Below are 20717 nucleotides of genomic sequence, written 5' to 3' on the forward strand. Positions count from 1 at the left end.
ATCACGAGATGTTTGTATTAATTCATAGTCCTTGAGACATGAGGTTCAATCATGCTGTAGAACGGTTTTCCTACACACCAAACCAGACCGCATTATTATTTTGAGACAGACAAAGCAATAGTATTCTGTGAGGTCTATGGTCGCAAATTTGTGTATCTTATCATTACATTATTAATAGTATTTATTGTATACACACTTTATAGGTTTAAGAGTATTGAACATAATCGCTTAACATTATAGCTGGTGGCAGAAACTCTTGTGAGTCCGCGCGGGTGGGTACCACCACCCTGCCTATTTCTGCCATGAAGCAGTAATGCATTTCGGTTTGAAGGATGGGGCACCCGTTGTAACTATACTTGAGACCTTAGAACTTGTATCTCAAGGTGGGTGGCGCATTTACATTGTGGATGTATATGGGCTCCAGTAACCACTTAACACCAGGTGGGCTGTGAGCTCGTCCACCCATCTAAGCAATAAAAAAAAAATACATAGAAAATCCCAAATAAAAAATAAAATGTTAAGAATTTTTAAGTTTGGTATTTGAGCTCACTGTAATGATTACCTTAACAACTGGCCACGTGTTTTCATTCATCCTAAAAATAGTCTTATCCTTGGTTTGGACATTTTGCAAAAAGGACGCAAGTATTTACGTGCATCACTAAACTACGGCCTCCACTTGCAGCCGGGTGGTCTGAATGCCTTATTAATGAATAAATAAACAAAAGTAATTGCATTTAATGCTTGTACCGATAGGTATGGGTGAAGGCAGAAACGCAAGTCTAATTCTCTCTCTCTCTTTCTCCCTAGGTATTAAACTCACACGTTGGTGAGTTCAGCTTTTCTTATTTTTCTCCTCCACTTCGCTCTGTGTTTGACATCATCGTCAGTAACATTGCATTCCCTTTTGTCCTCCAGTACTACATGGTCTCACTTTGCCTTTGGTCTTTCTATAAGTCTCCGACCGGGGAGGTCGAGTTGCTGTAATTTATTAGACGTAAGTCTAATCCATAAGCTGCCTAAACAATGCAGTCTCGTTATCTACAAAAGAAACTACGGAAATCGTTAACGTAAATTGTTGAATCCTAATCTGTGTTAGAATTTTCATCATGCTCTCTCTAGTAAGACTCGCGATTGTGTATGCTTTAAAACGCATTGTTTGGTTATCTGGAATTGCCTACGTCTACTAATGCCTAGTGGCGGTATTGTGAGGCCCCTCCAGTAAATAAATAAATAAATAAATATTTACTAACAATCACGCCACGTTAACTAGTCCCGTGATAAGTTCGTAAAGAACTTGTGTTACAGGTACCAGATAACGGAAATAAATGTAATATTTTTATTATACACATACATATATTTAATATACATCCATAACCCTGGAAAAGACATTTATATTTATCATACAAATATCTTCCCTTGGTGGGATTCGAACCCGCGACCCCCTTGTGTAGTGACCATGTCACTTACCACTACACCAGACGGTGTAGTGGTAGGTATGTGTTTCTGTCTGGTTTTATTGTGAAGCAATTAAGTTTGAATATTTGTTAGTATTCTTATTCAATCGAAGTTTTGACCTCTTTTTTCCCTACTTATTCGCTGTTAGATAGACTAAGGGGCTATTCCAGCTACGCCCGGACGGATTCGCCTACATGTCCAAAGGTAGACATGGTACTCTATCCACCGATGCCTATGAGTTGTAGTAATCGTAGAATGCTTACCGAATTAGGAACTCGTTTATGACCAAAAAAAAATTTGATAGTACAATATTAATATCACTTCAGTGCCTACTCCTCAAAAGAAATAGTAAACAACATAACTGTTAGAAAAACAGTTTTGTAACACTTGTTATTAGAAAGTTACGCTGTAGGTTGTAAGAATGGTCGGCCGAGGCACGTGCGGGCGTTTGAATAAATCCGTTAGAGGCGCACATGTCGCGGTCGCGTGGCGAATCTTGACGTTCAAGACTGGGGGTGCTATCTTCGAGAATTAGAGCTGCCCTTATTTGTATATCGATATTTCGTCTTATCTTACTGCATTTACTTTCATTATTTCACATTGTCCATCATTGACATTAGGTTGGTAACGTCATTTTGGAAAAAAATCCTTAGTCCCATACCTTACCCTTCGAAAGTTGTGGGCGGGTCAATAGCAACTAATCCCGACTGACGTATGATGAGGTACTTTGGCCTAGGTCATAGAACAGGGTGAAGATGATAGGTTCAGTAGTTGAGACGTAACACGTAAAAGAGAAACAAACTTACTTTATAATTTAGAAAATTATATAAATTATGTATAAGAAAGAACTTCTTATTTTTTTGCACTTGATATTGTCTATTTACAGCTTAGTTGTTAAATCTTCGCTTATCTTGTATTATTTACGTAAATATCAAATAGAATTATTGACGTGAATATCACTTAACGTTTGTAAAAATCGAAAATATAATATTTTTTCTTTTTCATTAAACAAGTTCGACAAGATTCCCTGCAATCAATTTGTATGTGGCATCTCTAGTCGGCAACCACCTGCCTGCACCCCCAAGTTATATTTTATTCGACTTAATCGCCCTTTCCGTTATATTACCTGTTTTTTATTCGTGCATAAAGCAAATATCTCTTTTCTTTACGAGTTCTGTTCTTTTTAACTATAATAGACACTTTTAATTGAGAATCTATAAAAGGATTCGCGAGCCGGTACCCGTATATGGGATAAGCCTTCATCGTGGCGACTTGGATCTCATCTGCCCAATTAATACAAGTTGAGTGTAAGGAATGGCGCGCGGGGACAGCCGTCTGTCCGGTACCGGTTCCGCACGTCGCAGCTGAAACATACCGAACTTAACTGTTTTATTTTGATTTGTTTATCTATCACGCTCGTACACACACTAGCTCTCGAAACTTGTTCGATGATTTGCAAGCGCCACCTCTAGTTGCTTGTTCGTAATTTTTTTTTCACGTCACTATACCTATCGATAATTTCAAAACCCTACTAGCTAGCTAAAAAGTAAATAGTTACCAAACAATAGACTTGTAAAATAAAACAATAGTTTTACTGGTGGTAGGACCTCTTGTGAGTTCGCACGGGTAGGTACCACCACCCTGCCTATTTCTGCCGTGAAGCAGTAATGCGTTTCGGTTCGAAGGGTGAAGCAGCCGTTGTAACTATACTTGAGGCCTTAAAAGGTGGGTGGCGCATTTACGTCGTAGATGTATGTGGGCTCCAGTAACCACTTAACACCAGGTCGGCTATGAGTTTCGTTTACCCATCTAAGCTATAAAAAGAAAATATATTATGTACTAGCTGACCCGGCAGACTTCGTAGTGCCTCAATCGATAAATAAAAGACACATCAAGGGGACACATCAAAGGAAAAACAAAATTGTTTGTTTTTATATAATTCCGAGCTTTATTACATTTTCTCACCTTTTAAACCTTCCCTGGACTTTCACGAATAATTCAAGACCCAAATTTTGCCAAATCGGTCCAGCCGTTCTCGAGTTTGAGCGAGACTAACGAACACCAATTCATTTTTATATATAGAGATTGGCAATCAGAAAAGGTTTTTTCGTTGCTTATTTTGAATAATCAGAGGGATAAATAAAACGAGCGGTGGTAAAAAAGTTGGGAGGAGGCGCAGGCGCGTGCCGATGCGACATGTGCACACGTGCGCTAACGGGCCGTGACGCGCCACGCGCTCGCCGTTATGTTTACTGCCCGGGGACCCCGCGCCGCCGCTGCCCACCCCTGAAGCACTTCCCCTTACAACTGAAACCATATATATCCCGATCGTAACATAACACTGACCAAAGCAGATTAGCTGCTTAATTGAATTTCCCGAGATTGCTGTCACAACGGGTTAATTAGGTGAATAGTTTGTGGTTATTAATTCACACTAAATGATGACCGAGCTTTGCTCAGTTTTTTTTTTGATAACGCCATCTTGTTGTGTCTTTAAAGTGGTTAGTTGCCTTCAATTAAGAAAAATAGTATTATTATTCGTCAATAGATGTCGGGAAGAGTTGATTATTGAAAACACGAATAAACAACATTTTCTGAAAATAAATCGTAGCTAGATCGATTTATCGCCCCCGAAATCCCCTGTATACTAAATTTTATGAAAATCGTTGGAGTTGTTTCCGAGATTCAGATTATACAAGAATTGCTCGTTTAAAGGTATAAGATAAGATAAATATTTTCACTTTTCAAGTAATTAATAACTATTATCTATCTACATATCTCTATATATAAAAATGAATTGCTGTTCGTTAGTCTCGTTAAAACTCGAGAACGGCTGAACCGATTTGGCTAATTTTGGTCTTGAATTATTTGTGGAAGTCCAGAGAAGATTTAAAAGGTAGACAAATATGAAAATGTTCGGAATTAAATAAAAATAACAATTTTGTTTTTCCTTTGATTTGTCCCCGTCGCTCTTTTATTTATCGATTGAGGCACTGCGAAGTCTGCCGGGTCTAGCTTAGCACAAACACAAACTCTACTAAAAATTTACGACCGTAGAAATTTATTTCTATCTAATAGTTATGTTTGTACTATGTTGTAGATAATTGTGTGCTTATATCATATTTTTAGTAGTTTAAATGTTTTGCCAGGTGTTAATTTGGTGAATATAAAAAAAAACTATCATATACACTTTTATTGTAGCAATACGAGCACTGTTTCATTGAAATTAGTGTTGGTTTATTGTACTTAATTCTAGACACTAAGTAGCATTGACGTAAAAAAACCGGACACATTGAATAGTTTTAGTCTAATATCGTTTTTATTAATGATCTATAGAAGATAATGGAGGCATATCAAATTAAATTATGCCCATGTTCAGACTGATAAATGTTGTATGGAAATATTGGCAGTTGGAATATACATTGTTAGTAAAGTCATATGGCGGGCGTCAGAGAACTGAAACCATAAAATCTTGCCAGGCGTACGCTTGCACAAGAAGAGAGTGCGAAAGTAAAAAGGCTGTATTGTGGACCTTGCGGCACGCCCGCTCATTACACTACTAGGGTCCTCTTCCTTAAGTACGATTATTCTTGGGCGCTCTTACATTCAGGCAGCACATGTTCCCTTCTCCGAGGCCGCAGACTGCTGCCATCTTGTGGTTTTCGATTACTGATATTGTAATTACGCGAGTAATGAGTGACGAGAACGCATGTGCCTTGCAACAAAAACTTCATACGTAATATTATTCACATTATGTTGCCTTTGATAAATTGTAAAGTGCAGCATTTACGGTTTGCGGTGGAAGATTGCAAAGGCTTCTATACTGACAGACGTCAAACGCAAGGTAACCTTTTACAGAACCGGAGCGAGACTTTTGATTATTGAAAATTATCAAAGCCTTATACACTGGCACGCGTACTTGTGTACTTTGACAATTTAATGGCATATGCTGTTGCACCTGTTATTGCAAAAAAATGATGCACGCTTGAGGCAACGAAGCGCGGAATTCGTCGCCACGGTCGCCCTCCTAGCCTATCTTATAGAGTCCAGCCCATTGGTTGGAAAGGTGCAGTAAGTCCTACTTGTTATATTTTTATAATGTCGTCTTGCCTTATTTGGATTTCGTGTCGTTTAACGACCAACGATATTAAACAATAAAATACATCTCGTTTTCCCATTTCACGTACAAACATTAAATGCTTAATACTGATATTAACCACTAATCAGCTGTTTTAATTATAGAATTGGAATCATTTATTCGTGTAATAGGTAATATAACCTGTTTGACTCGATAGGTCGTGCATCTGCTTTTAATATTCAACTATAGATACTCTATACTGATTGTATCGTCGACTGCGAATATTATTTAATCTAGAGTTTACACTAATTATTCCGAAGACTTTGTATTTACAAAACAGTCGTTCTTTTGACTAAAACAATTTACTTAAATATAGAATGATAGTAAAATAACATTGCATACTTCAATAAAATTTTAATAAGAATTTGAAATACATATATGTATACCTACTGAGAAAATTTATTAGTGTTCGCGCGCTGTTCTCTGCAATTCACATAATATATTATGTACATATAAGAATATATTCAGTAAGTGAAGTATCAAAAACATGAACTATTAAATTATGTTTAATGTTCAGACTAAGTCAAGTATAAATGAAAATCAGAGCATATTTAAGCGAATGGAATGTTATTTATTAATTATTAGAGGAGACTAGCCGTTCAATATGTTGCATTTAAAAACTACAATTACAAACAAAAATCCATTAGCTTTGAATTCCTTCAACAGTGATTTCCTAATTACATTCATAAAACATAAATAAAACCAACTTCAAAGGTATGAAAATAAATTTGGGACAATAATTTAAATAAATAACCAATTTCAATACCACATTGATCAAATAATCTAGACAAGAGAAAAGTTATTCGAAATTCGACTAAAAAAAATTAGGTTAGTGTAATTAACTGCTAAAGGTGCCGCGATTTTGTTGGCGGATAATGAATGGGCATTCGCACGCATTTGATAAGTTCAACGCATTGTCCGTTTTAACTCGACACCTGAGTATTTTAGGAAAAGCACCTTTATCGTGGTCTGATTAAGGTAGCGAAGAGGCCCATCGTATGTCAGATGATGCTAGTTGTATCAACTCAGTGGGGAGTAGCGTGGGCAGGTGGCTCGAAGGCCGCCACGGAATCGGGAGCGCGTCACCTCCACTTAATTGATTCCAATATGCGATTCACGATAAAATTGCCTTTAAAAAACTGATTTTGTTCTTGGCAAATATGGAATTATGGTGTGTTCGAGGTAAGGCTACGCTTTTGAACAAAAAGCGTTATGAGTTAAAATCTACCTACAGTAAAATGATTTTAAGCTTTAAGACAACAAAAAAATGTGTGCAATTCGAATATTATGTAACGTTAGATTTCTTAGCTCTATTAAATAATTATTCTATTATAGGTTTAAATCACATTTTCAGAATGCAAATCACGGAGCAATTGAATATTTATTTATTTATAGTAGTTATAAAACAAAGACGCTTTCTCTGTCCCTATATCCCCATGTATGCTTAAATCTTTAAAACTACGCAACGGATTTTGATGCGGTTTTTTTTAATAGATAGAGTGATTGAAGAGGAAGGTTTATATGTATAATAACATCCATTAAATAGTGGAGAAATCAATAATAAATTACAGTTTCCGAAGCGAAGCGAGGGCGGGTCGCTAGTTTATTATAAAGGATAGTTACTAAAAGAAATTATAAACAGCAATGGGAATTTACTAAAAAAAAAACTGCTGGAAATGATAAAGTACAGTTGCTTGGTGAGCTTGACCGCATCAAAAAACGATGATATCGACTGGCCGACCCGCCGCCGCGTCGCGCTGCGTCCATGTGAACCGATTTAATTGCGACCATTAATCCTCTGACGCGACTGTTTCCTCTGCTCTTTGGCTATTTTAAGGGTCGTCATTTTTCTGTCAATTGAGAGTAATTTGAATTTAGGTTTTTTTTTATTGCCCTTGTAGGCAGACGAGCACACGGCCCACCTGTGAGTGGTTACCGTCGCCCATGGACTTCAGCAATGCCAGGGGCAGAGCCAAGCCGCTGCCTACCGGTTCCTTGTTTTCTGTTACAATCGGTATTACTCCTGGCTGTGCTAATCTAAATACAATATAATTTAACTTTGTTGAATAGAGTTTTACTTTGATAATGTTACTCAATATTACTAATTTTACACAATTAAAATAAAATTATTATAACATATTTTTTAAACTCATTCGTGTTTATGTTATATTTATAAAACGCATTTTTAAGATAATTTTTTTATTTTATTATATTATTCTATATTGTCATTCTTTTTTTATTGCTATGGTGTTCTCTCTGGAACCAATGACCAATGAAGAACAAAAATTGCATTACCTTTATGTTTAGATGAAAATAACCAAACCTAACTTGCCTGAGCAGTGTAACGTTATTATAAAAAAAAAAGCTTTTTTTTTTAATTGATGATTTAAATTTAAGTATATTTTTTTAATTTTTTTCATATCCATCCTAGGCATCTATGAAAAACCTTTCATTTGTCGGTGTGGATTGATGACAGATGTATGAAACAAAATATTCAGTTAACAGGGCATTCCTGTGCGTGTGCGTGTGCGTATCGCGTAGTCGCACGCGCGTATAATTACCTGTAAAGGTCGCGTATACACATTGCGCTCCAGAAGCACCGGGCAAGGCTGCCGTTCGGCATTTATAATCACTGTCGTAAGTAATACCATAATTTACAGCTTTACTCGTAAGATACGGCGTATATTAATTTAACTAAGTTTTCTATCAAAACGCCATTTTTTTTTAAATCCTATATATAGACCAGGTCATGACCTACTTATTTTTGGATGGAACTCACAAAAAATCTCTCAGCATAATCTTCAGTAATATCAGAGGTCGAAGTCGAAATATTATTGTATCGTATTGTGAGCTCGAATGGTTATTATTATATATTATTATTATTTATATTATCTGTCGCATTTCGATTAAAAGGCCTCCGGGGGTAGATTCAACGAACCATTGCTCTTGCAAGGGCTAATTTTAGCGGAAAGGTTAAGCTCTGTGAGCTTACGTACCAGTTCGTATAGCTCCTTAGACTACCGACGATTAAGTAGGACAAAAATAATGAAATAGGTTGGATATGAGGATCTAAGGAGATACCTACGATCAACCATAAACCATGAGCTCCTTTGCCTATTGAATACCATGAAAATATTTAAAATTATGTTCATTTCTTAATATTATACTGTAAATGATCCAACAAATTCTAATATTGTTGTTTTTAAATCCTCAACTTAAACATTTTCCAAGCCACGTAAATTATAACCAGGCGACTTGTTTAAAATCTTGTGTTACATATCACATTTTACGTCTGTGCTTAAATTACAGTCGTCGACGATACCACATTTGCATTCATAAAATCGTTGAAATATTTTCATTTTCCTACTGTGTCATTCTACGATTAATTTACTGTGGTAATTTAGCTTAAAGTTATCATCGGTGTTTTGCTTCAATATGTTCAATGGTTAAGTGTGCTTGTTGTTATATTAAAGTGTGAAGAGGGAAATGGAAATAGACCATATGTATACAATCAAGCGATGTCGGGTATATTGATATACTTGAGGATATTTTGACATCACATGAGTAACTTCATCCTATTTACTTCTGCCGGGAACGCGTCATCGTTTCTAGTCTGAAAAACTTGACAAGCCTATTTAATACAATTCAGATTTAAACCTGTGTCTGAATGTGGCTTGTGGCACTCACGTTCGATGTCCATGTTCTTCAGTAACCACTTAATGCCAGGCGGCCGTAGGCTAGTCGTAGACAGCTATAAAAATCTTATATTTCAAATATTTAAAAAAAACTTCGCTGAAACAAAAATTTATATCGTGTATAACAAGTGAATTTACAATTTTGTTCATAACAAAAAAGTCATAGCTTTGCTTGTTGATGAAACTCCCGGTGAAGATCATGGGGCGACCTGAGGAGGTTGAGGTGAAACCGCGCGGCGCGCTACCAGCACTCTAGCGCGCTGCCAAGGAGTTGTGATGAAAGGGTCCTGAAAACATCCTTGGGCCCGCGGTCTTGCAGTAGCGAACCAGCTCCACATACCCCGTGCGCCCCCTAGGCGCGGGGACCTCGTAGGAGGATCGGCCCCCGGCCCGAAAAAAAATAATGTTTGTTGATGACAGAAGTCACTTTTTAAACATGACAGCCATGAAGCAAATGGTAATGATTGATGCATGAATGGTTCACCCAAGTCACTAATTCAATAATTTTATTGTAATTCATACATATAAGCTAGCTAAGATAAAGGATAAGACGTCCGGTGCATTCGTGTTGAGCGATGCACCGATGTTCGAATCCCAGGCGGGTACCAATTTTTTTAATGAAATACGTACTCAACAAATGTTCACGATTGACTTCCACGGTGAAGGAATAACATCGTGTAATAAAAATCAAACCCGCAAAATTATAATTTGCGTAATTACTAGTGGTAGGACCTCTTCTGAGTCCGCGCGGGTAGGTACCACCGCCCTGCGTATTTCTGCCGTGAAGCAGTAATGCGTTTCGGTCTGAAGGGTAGGACAGCCGTTGTAACTGTACTGAGATATTAGAACTTATATCTCAAGGTGGGTCGCGCATTTAAGTTGTAGATGTCTATGGACTCCAGTAACAACTTAACACCAGGTGGGCTGTGAGCACGTCCACCCTTCTAAGCAATAAAAAAAATAAAAAAAGCTATGTTTATGTTGCATGCGACTCAAATTTTCCATTTATTTGTACATTTCTGCCGACACTGATGATGCCACTTTCATAAATCTGTAATTACAGTATTAACATTATTGATATATTTTGATTTTCCGACAGAGTTTTTAATGTGCACCAAGCTACGCTATGAGATTATTGCTTGAACTTCAACCTCTTTGATAATTAATTGATAACATGTGTAGATATGATTTTTTCTGTTTGTATTTCTGGTTTCCGATATTTTTTGTAAAAACTTTACCCAGACCCACCAAAATATCTTTCACAAAGATAGTGATTCCAAATGGGAACCAAATCTAGCCCCGTGATGCAATAGTCAAGATTACTCAACTAACGATTCGATAATATGATTTTGAAATTAATACAAATATTTTTTTTACAATTATTACAATTTACTGGTGGTAGGACCTCTTGGGAGTCCACACGGGTAGGTACCACCACCCCGCCTATTTCCGCCGTGAAGTAGTAATGCGTTTCGGTTCGAAGGGTGGGGTAGCCGTTGTAACTATACTGAGACCTTAGAACTTATATCTCGAGGTGGGTGACGCATTTACGTTGTAGATGTCTATGGGTTCCAGTAACCACTTAACATTAGGTGAGCTGTGAGCTCGTCCATCCATCTAAGCAATAAAAAAAATAAAAAAATATTGAGGAGAGGTTTTTTAAAATATTTCATTTTCGTCCAATGATTGAAAATGGACCATAATCACTGATCCTGAGGATTTAGATTAATTTTATGTATCATTTAGTTTTCTTATTGATGTTTTAGACAAAAACATGACTATATCCAAATTTTTTATCGTTTTTTATTGAGTCCTTTCCTTCTATCTATTTATTAATACGTAAAGCAAAAACTTTGTACCCCTTTTGACGAAAATTACGCGGACGGAGGAGTATGAAATTTCCCACACTTATAAAGAATATAGAGAAGGAGTGCGGAATATCAATTTTTTTTTAATTATGCATAAAAAATACATTGAATCAATAATAAAAACACTACACACACTACCATGTATTTGACACAACATGTATATATATACTTTTTGTTTATTGTCAAACTTTTGTTATTGTTAAAGTCTGTGTTCAAATTGAGAGTAAATTAATTAATATTGTTTGTCTTTAATATTATTTGTCTATAGTCTTTAATAATTTATTTGTTGCTGTTTGTTGGAATGCTCGTTCTCTCGCTCTTTAGGGCTTTATTTGATACGAGTATGAAGTTAATTTTTTTATGTAGAAACAGTTAGGTTGCTCTGTTGTCGGTATGAAAGACGGGGTATAATTTTTCGGAAGAGATATGTTACATTTAACATACCCCTTTTTTCCTACCTAAGCTGATAGGCTTGAGAAGCTAGGAAAAAAAAAACATACTCCATTGTACTTTTCGAAACTGGTTGAAAGAGGATGTATTTCCTCATACTGGCAATAGGGGAAAGCCTTGTAATTCCTTTAAAAAAACAGAATATTTAAGATTAAATCAGATAGGGAGTATCTGCATGTTTAAAATTGGTTTGAAACGTCGTAAAAGATAAAAGTGCAATATTTATGTTAAACTTAAACTATAATCTATTTTTACTACAGCTATTAAAGTATAAGCAATTATTTGAAATAGGATTTCATATTTTGTGTCTGCGATGATACCATTTATTGGTTTCAAAGTACCTTTGACGGCGAACTCGTATCGGTGAAGACATAAAGTTTTACGATTTCAATTACTTGAAACTCGCAAGTGGACATCATATCGATTGTATGTTTAAAATAAAAAAAATATTTTATGATCAGTACAAGAAGCAACTGATAATTTTATGCAATGCAGTTTTGAAAAAAATCAGACGAGCTTTGTAAATTATGAAACTGTGTTTATTACTAAAATTCCCTTAACATTGGCAATGATCATTTTGTTCCTTAAGTTTTAATATCAATATATATGCATGTTATTTGCATTTTAACACATTTAACACAATTATTTGAAAAAATACATTCTGTATATAGTTTTTGTTTTGGAAAACATGGACAAACGATTACGGTTCGCCTCATTTATATTATAATTCATGATTGTTTCGCGGCCGAAATACGCAGAACGATGATACTAATCCCGATTTCACAATACTTCCTACCACCACTACTCGAGATAGGAATTGATGGAATGAGCAGAGGAGGAAAATAAGTCTGAGCTATACTACTGAATGCGTGACAGTGAAGTAGTCGTAGAGGCTTCTCGTCAAGCGTGCCAACTAGCCCATAGACACAATTCAATTAGTTTCTCGTTGGATCTTCTTAGTGGGTCGCGATTTCGATCCGGTGGTCAATTCTGCGAATCGCACTGCTTTTACTAGGATCAGTGTTAGTAAGCTCGCTCAAGTTGAGCCCCGTGAGCTAACCTACCAGCCAGTTCGTAGCTGAAATAGCCTCTTAGGTTAACCGCGAATAGGTAGGGAAAAGTCGTCGTGACAGAAGTTAGCCAAGCTTGTACATGGATATCGCACTTTAAGCCTGCAGATTATTTTATAAAATACTATGACAAAAATGGATCTGATTTTATTGTTGATAAAGAAAGCAAAGTATTCACGAAAATTTTACGTTTGATTTTCATTGATTTTCACATGGATAGGTTTTACAAGCATAGAAACTTCTTTTCAACTACGATTAGATGATAACAATGTGTTATTGTATTCGATGAATACAGCTGAATTAGTAATTATGTATCTACATACGTTGCGTTTACAAATTATTTCTATATATTGAAAATGTACAACAGTGAAATCAACAAATCACTCCTAGAAAAACCTATCAGAAACTATCATTTAATTTTAAAGTACATTCGACGAACAAGCTGTTTCCCAAATTACATGTTTATGCAGTTTGTAATCTTCTTGCATCGGATGAGACTATAAATAAAACTTTCGCGCGATGCAAGCGCGTAAAATCGAAACCGTGGATGTCTGGAACTCGTCCCTGCGCACCTGCGACAATTTTTATAGTATACATTTGCATTAATTCATTTAGTCCTGTTTCCAACGACGCCGTATAAATGGGTTAGCCGGTAAGTGGTGGGATCTAGCCCGCATGCCTCACTATGCAACGGATCTCGACTAGATCTTACAAATAAAACGTTGATAGTTAACCAGTTATCGGACCAAGAACATGTTTTAATATCGTGATTTAGGTTATCATCATCCTCTATGTCTTACTTTGTTTCATCACGTACCTGCGATCTGTGATATGTGTACGTTTTTATATTATTATTATTATTATATATTTTTTTCATATTAGGGCATATTTCTCGATATCAGATGTATAAAGTCGTTATAGTCATTATTTAAACTTTTCAAACTAATCCATCCAAATTGTGTTTTGAATGGATGGATTACATGAATGTATTTAGGTAGGCAGCCGCTTGGCTGTGCCCCTGACATCGCTGACGTACATGGGCGACAGCAACTACTCACCATCAGGTGGGTCGTATACTCGTCCGCCTACAACGGCAATAAATAAATCAATAAATAAATAGATATTTTTGCGACGACTTTATGAATAAGGGCATTTTAACTAATTGTTCTAAAAATTACAATCAAGATAAAATAAAACAAAGAAAACCACTAACAAATCCGCTTAATGAAGATCTTCTTATAAATTCAACTTTAAGCTTCTATATTAAGGACCTACTTTTTCGTTAGGCTAATTATGAATTTATAAAAATGAAAATTTAATATCAGGTTTTTTTTGCTTGTAAAAATTCTGCAATAGTTTCAATTGGAGTTTATCAGTGTACAGGTATCACAACTGCCTCGTTACAAACGATCGTCGTTAAGCATTCGGCGCGTGTCGGTGTCAGCTAGACTGGTTCATGAGACATCTTGCGTCTGCTTAGTTTTAAAATTTTTTACTCGTGCTCTAAAGGTGCAAATACCTACGATAGCCTATGCGGCCATTAATTATGTAAATTATTTACAGAATTAAACGTGCAATCTTTTCTTTAATCATTATTAATAAAACTTTGTTATTGCAAGATTATCCTAAACTTGTAATAAACTTGCAATAACTATACTGAGATCTTAGAACTTATATCTCAAGGTGGGTGGCGCATTTACGTTGTAGATGTCTATGGGCTCCAGTAACCTGTGAGCTCGTCCACCCATCTAAGCAAAAAAAAACCCAGGGACATATTCGAGTGTTGCATCAAAAAATGTATTTTAATAAATCGATAGTAATTCAAGAGCGGACCAAATTGTTCCTTTTAATTTACTTGTACACGTGTTCGCTACAAGAGAAGTCACTTAAGGCTGTCAGTTACCCCGTTTACTGGGCACCTTCATAACGACAATAAAACATTAGACGTAAGTAAGAGGATCCGGGCTAACTGCCTTCGCACATCACCGGTTTCTTTGTAAACCCACAATGAATTACTAATAGAAAATGTTTTCCCACGATTTCGTAGACACTGAGTTTATCAACTCCTAACGGTCATACTAGCACTTTTACTTAAGTAAGACGAGCCGGTCACGGTAAGCTTTTTCGATAATTTGATTTGCATCACTTAAATTTTCATGTCGAGGGATGAAAGGCGTAAGCGATATTTCGCTTAACACGCGACATTTACCTTTGTAATTAAAGGTCCACTTGATTTGGTATTAGTATCAACAGTTCGATGTTTTTAATTGTATTTCAATTACTTTTCCCCCATTCAAACAGCTGAAGAAGATTTTTGTCATAATATTTTTTTTTACAAATTTTAAACATTATATGGCTCTCCTGTAAACCTGCAAAAATGGCGCATAAACGAAATAGCCTTTTACTCCTCGATGTGATTGTTTTTAGGAAGGTTGAAGGAAAGATGTAAAAGTTCATTGGTTTTTTTTTTTATTGCTTAGATGGGTGGACGAGCTCACAGCCCACCTGGTGTTAAGTGGTTACTTGAGCCCATAGACATCCACAACGTAAATGCGCCACCCACCTTGCGATATAAGTTCTAAGGTCTCAAGTACAGTTACAAGTTAGTTAATATTTCGATACATTTTATTTGCTTACGAGTATTTGCTCACACATGTTGAACGTGGTATATTTTTTAACCATTAGACTAAATAGCCTAGAGAATAAAAAATCCTATATAGTGGAGCCAATAACAGCTTTACAACATATTTTGTAGAATACAAAAGAAATCAACGGTTTTTCGACTCACCCGGCATGTTTTTGTTTACTACAAAAACTTCCTACTTGCGTTAGAGGCATATGTAAAACATGTAAAACAAAACTGCGACATTTTGTGAGACGCCTTATGATAACCTAAAAAACCGAAAGCACTTTTTCTTTATTCTAAAAAGTCGTGGGGTAACAGACTAGCCGCGACATAGGTTTTCGAAATATTAATCATGTCTGACTAGAAATGACTTAATTTACACTATAATTACAATTTAAATTTATTATTTTTTATCTTGGAGTGAGATACAAAAAAATTTTCGGTATCTAGTTAATTATAATACCAATACTATTAGCTAGATTATTAAATTATAAATTTTAATAAATGCAACCTGTTCTTGCTATATCTATTACATGTTGTAACATAAATGCTATAGATTTAATTTATTTTCCCATTCACGCAGTGGTCGTTTTAAAGATGCTTTAATCGATATGACCGTTTATTGAATTAAAATTATATTTAATGTTTTTAGTACATAATAAATACGTTATGTTTTACTAATATGAATTTTTTCTGCAGCACTGGTTGACTGGTAGAGAATGCCATAAACATATAAATGTCCGCCAATGTAGATAAATACATAAAGCCTAATAAATAAATATTTTTAATAATCGCAGTGTAATCAACTGTATCTTACACCTTACTTGTTAACATCCTATATTGTAACAATATATGTAATATAATAATAAATTCTAATTTAAAACGAAGACTTCTTAAAAAACCGAGCTATTTATTTCTAGTTAATTTTGTATAGGTTTTATATCTTTGTAGTGTGTGTAGGGTTTGTAAGTCATCCCCTGAATAGGTTGCGATGGATTCACGCCATATGGCTGGGCACATGCGCCTCACCGTCCACTGCATTGCTCCAAATTGCAGGTTACTTCGATTGGTCTCATTGAATTAAACAAGGGGACGTAAACGTTTGACAAAAGTACGTTAGAAATAATTGGCGATATTTTCATTACATGGTCTTCCTGTTCTAGGTCACGCATTTTAGTTAATAACAATAATTCTACATTAAATGATTTCGTCGTCTTATTGAACAATTTTTTTTCTTAGGGCAGGTTACTTACTCTTTAAGTAAATTGTAAATGTAATAACTGTATATGAATTATTTAATATAAATACACAAGGTGAATGATACTTTCTCAAATATCAATATTACACTCTCGATAAGCTGAGAATTGTATTATTGCATTCGTGTTTTATTTATTTACGAGATTTAGTTCGAGCTGAAGATAGTTTAATACTGATCAGCATGTAACAAAAAATAAGAATAAAAATAAACAAGAAGTTTTCCCTTTTTGTGGAGTATTAATAATGTGGAACATAATGAAAAGTGTGTTCACAAGTGTTCAAAGTTTGTAAATTGCAAACAATGGACATAATTAATTCTGGCTGTTACGTACATTATTATTACGTATTACGTTAATAGCGTAAGCTTTTGTGGCTTATCTTAATTCTTGCAAAGCTTATTTGTAACCTATAAACTACTACATATAAATATAACCTACAAATTTTACAAAACACATTTTCTCATTATATATTTTATATGAATACCCCCAAAGCTGGTATTTGTCGAAAAGCGAAACGAATCACAACGAGCGTGCGAGATTAATGTTCCAACGTGACGACGTATTAATTGTTAAGCATTGTTTTATATAGGAGCAATATGTTGTAGGCGGTGGGCCGTTATCTGATGAAATATGTCCGTTATGATTGGCAAACAAACAGTATGGCGCGTCACCATATGTCGCGGCACGTGCGCCCGCGCATCGTTGCGCACTCAGGGATGAAACTACAGACCACAGATATAATATACGATTGACAGATATTTTTTACTATTAATTTAATATGATAATGTATGTAATAGTTATTAAAACATAGTAACAAATTTTATTTATAGTAATACAAAACCTCTAACTGTAGGAATTTAATATTAAATTAGTCGTGAAATTGAAACAATAAATATCTTTATACGATTGACCAGTTAACGGAGTCCTGATATTAAGAGGCTACCGATATTCATAGACTGTTTTAAATTATTGCCTTTATCCACCTTGAAACATTAGATCGTAGTCTCATTTGTATCGGAAAGACAACCCCCTTTTAGTCTCAATGCCTGTCATGAATTCAAGAGTCTCTTCGATGACTCAAAGAAGTCGTTATTGTATACCTAGTCGTCGCGGCATAATTTAAGGTATCTTTTTTGATGCACCTGTACTTTTAGTCTGTTTTTCAAGGTTATCGTAGGACTGACACTACCAGTTTTCAGGTTTTTTTAAAAATAAAACCGTGTGAACAGGACCTGAAGTGTTATCGCCGTAAGCAGCCCATAGGTAGTATAATGGTATGTTGGTGGCATAAACGAGTTAGTGAGTTAGTTTTAAATCACTTGGTTATCGTTAGCATGAGCTGCCATTATCACAAAAAAACAGATTATTTAATAAGACAGGTCAACGAGCATTATTACTCTGTGGTCTGAGAAGCCAGTGCTCGTGTGCCCATCCGTCAGTATGATAGCTTGTTAATCATTTTTCGGTCGACGAGGTTCATTGTTCTGCTCCCAACACGGATTATAATTCATACTCAATTAATGCAGAGCGTGCAAAATTATTACAAAATTACTTTTTCTAGCACAGAGACAGCATCTGTAGCTGTTAAGCAACGTTGCCTCGGTTGATCGATTTAATAAACTTTTTATTTATCACTCGTCAGCAAAATAAAGAGGTAGATATCATGTAATATATTTACGTTTACTGAGTCAGTAAAATTGTAATAAAATTCAGGCTTCGTAAATCGATGGATTTAATGATGTAGACAACTCAATAATTTTGTGGCTTCAATCTCGAACAATGAAGTAAATGTAACAAAATCGCGTTAACAGTGTTAATTCTGAGTGCGGTCGCCCGTATGTCGCGGCCGCGGCTGCGACCCTATCATTGACATTGAACTCATGAAAAATGGGTGAATCGGGGCAAATTTGTACATCAATGTTTTTTTTATACTCGGATTGGATATATTTAATTTTATTTATTAGGTTTGAGTATTTTCTTCGGATCAGTTTTCGCCACTCGTAAAAATAATTTTAGTTTTGAAGTCGTCGTGGCCTAAAGGATAAGACGTCCGGTGCATTCGTATGTAGCGATGCACCGGTGTTCGAATCCCGCAGGCGGGTACCAATTTTTCTAATGAAATACGTACTCAACAAATGTTCACGATTGACTTCCACGGTGAAGGAATAACATCGTGTAATAAAAATCAAACCCGCAAAATTATAATTTGCGTAATCACTGGTGGTAGGACCTCTTGGGAGTCCGCGCGGGTAGGTACCACCACCCCGCTTATTTCCGCCGTGAAGCAGTAATGCGTTTCGGTTCGAAGGGTGGGGTAGCCGTTGTAACTATACTGAGACCTTAGAACTTATATCTCAAGGTGGGTGGCGCATTTACGTTGTAGATGTCTATGGGCTCCAGTAACCACTTAACACCAGGTTGGTCTGTGAGCTCGTTCACCCATATAAGCAATAAATAAAAAATTGTTAATTTTAAGGTTTAATCTCTTTAATGTATGTCATTATACTATTTCGGACATTTCGAATAAATTACAATTTTGGAGGTCACAGACTACCGTAGGTTTATAGTCATTTTGTTGTTTTGTCACATAGACGGGGTAAAACATACTGGAGCCGTATTTTAAATTTATTGAAGTTGCTTAGTGAATAATTATAAGGTATTGTTTAAATGGACTAGTAGAGTTCTGAGATGTATGCGTTTAAAATGTTTCGGTCAAAATTAAAAAACGGTTACTTTGGTTTTTTTCCTGTAAAAAGAATATAGGTATAACACCTTTGGGCTGATGGGCTTTGCCGACATCACTCGCCATGAATATCTAAGCTAAGAAATGAAAATGAGATAAGAGTCAGAGAGTGTGAAAGCCAATACAAAAAGGCTTAGAATAGCATCATACCTTCTTTTCCCATGGGTGTCATAAAAAGCGATTATTGAAATCAGCGGGGAACGGAGAAGCGTTCTCAGAATATTATACCAGCCTACTGAGTTTCTCGCCGGATTTTCTCAGTGGGTCGAGTTTCCGATCCGGTGGTAGATTCTGCGAAGCACTGCTCTTGCTAGGGCCAGTGTTAGCAACACTCCAGGTTAATGCCCCGTGATTTCTCTTACACGTCAAGGAGAATCTGAAATAGCCTCTCAAGGCTATCAGCATAGGTAGGGGAAAAAAAAGAAAAAAAAATCAGTCAAGAAGCAGTTACGCATTGAAGTCTGCTTTGAAGGGTGGAAAGCCATACATTACAATTGAGACTTCAACCCCATGCCTTGAGGAGGGCGGTAGCATTCACTTGTAATTCCTATGGACTCCGGTTACCATTTCACATTAGGTGGTGACGAATTTAAAGTCTTATGTCCTCAACCGTCTACAGGAAATAACAAAAAAAATAATAATAATAATAATAATTTATTTATTAACCTTGAAAACATTTACACATAACAGTTTGCTAATAACTCTCCACACTAGCCACTGCTTGGAACTTACTTCATAAATTCACTTTTTCGGATTATCATTAACAAAAACTACTAACTTAGGAGCAGATACTTACGCAGACGGCACGCATCAAGCATTTCCGTCTGAAACTGAATCATATCAGCATCTTCTATTCTTCCTTCTGATCATCGGTCCATTTTAGTATTTTCGTCACCTTATCTCACTACTAAACTTCAGCAGCTCATTTACTAATCATTGCTAGGATAAGTAATCAGCCCTATGATAAGTGCCCCGTCGAAAAAGATCCGAAGAGTCTTGACTGTGCTGCTGGAATAACTAACGTGCTTGTAGAACGGTGACCACTCACATCATTAGGTGGGACGATCGTCTTTCTTCGGAAGGAAAAAATAATTTGACAAAATCATGTTTTTTTTTCTTTAATTTGATCATTTATTTATTCCGTAATATATATAGCTAGAGCTAATCCGAAGCAAACGTTATTGTTTAATAGAGATATCATTAAAAAAATTGAGTTTTAAATGTTGATTATGTTATTAAAAAAAATACTTACTTAAAAATTAACTCTACCGCCAAACCTCCTCCATGTGGTTGATAAAGGTGAAGAGTGTACGTCGAGTTGTAAGCCCGCATATATAAGCTACTTACATACGTGCGGTGATTTGCATGCTCGCCCATACAGATTACATCCTTGATAACTTTTATGACTGCACTTAA

Source organism: Bombyx mandarina, chromosome 04 (assembly GCF_030267445.1).
Source record: "Bombyx mandarina strain Sakado chromosome 04, ASM3026744v2".
NCBI classification, from domain to species: Eukaryota; Metazoa; Arthropoda; class Insecta; order Lepidoptera; family Bombycidae; genus Bombyx; species Bombyx mandarina.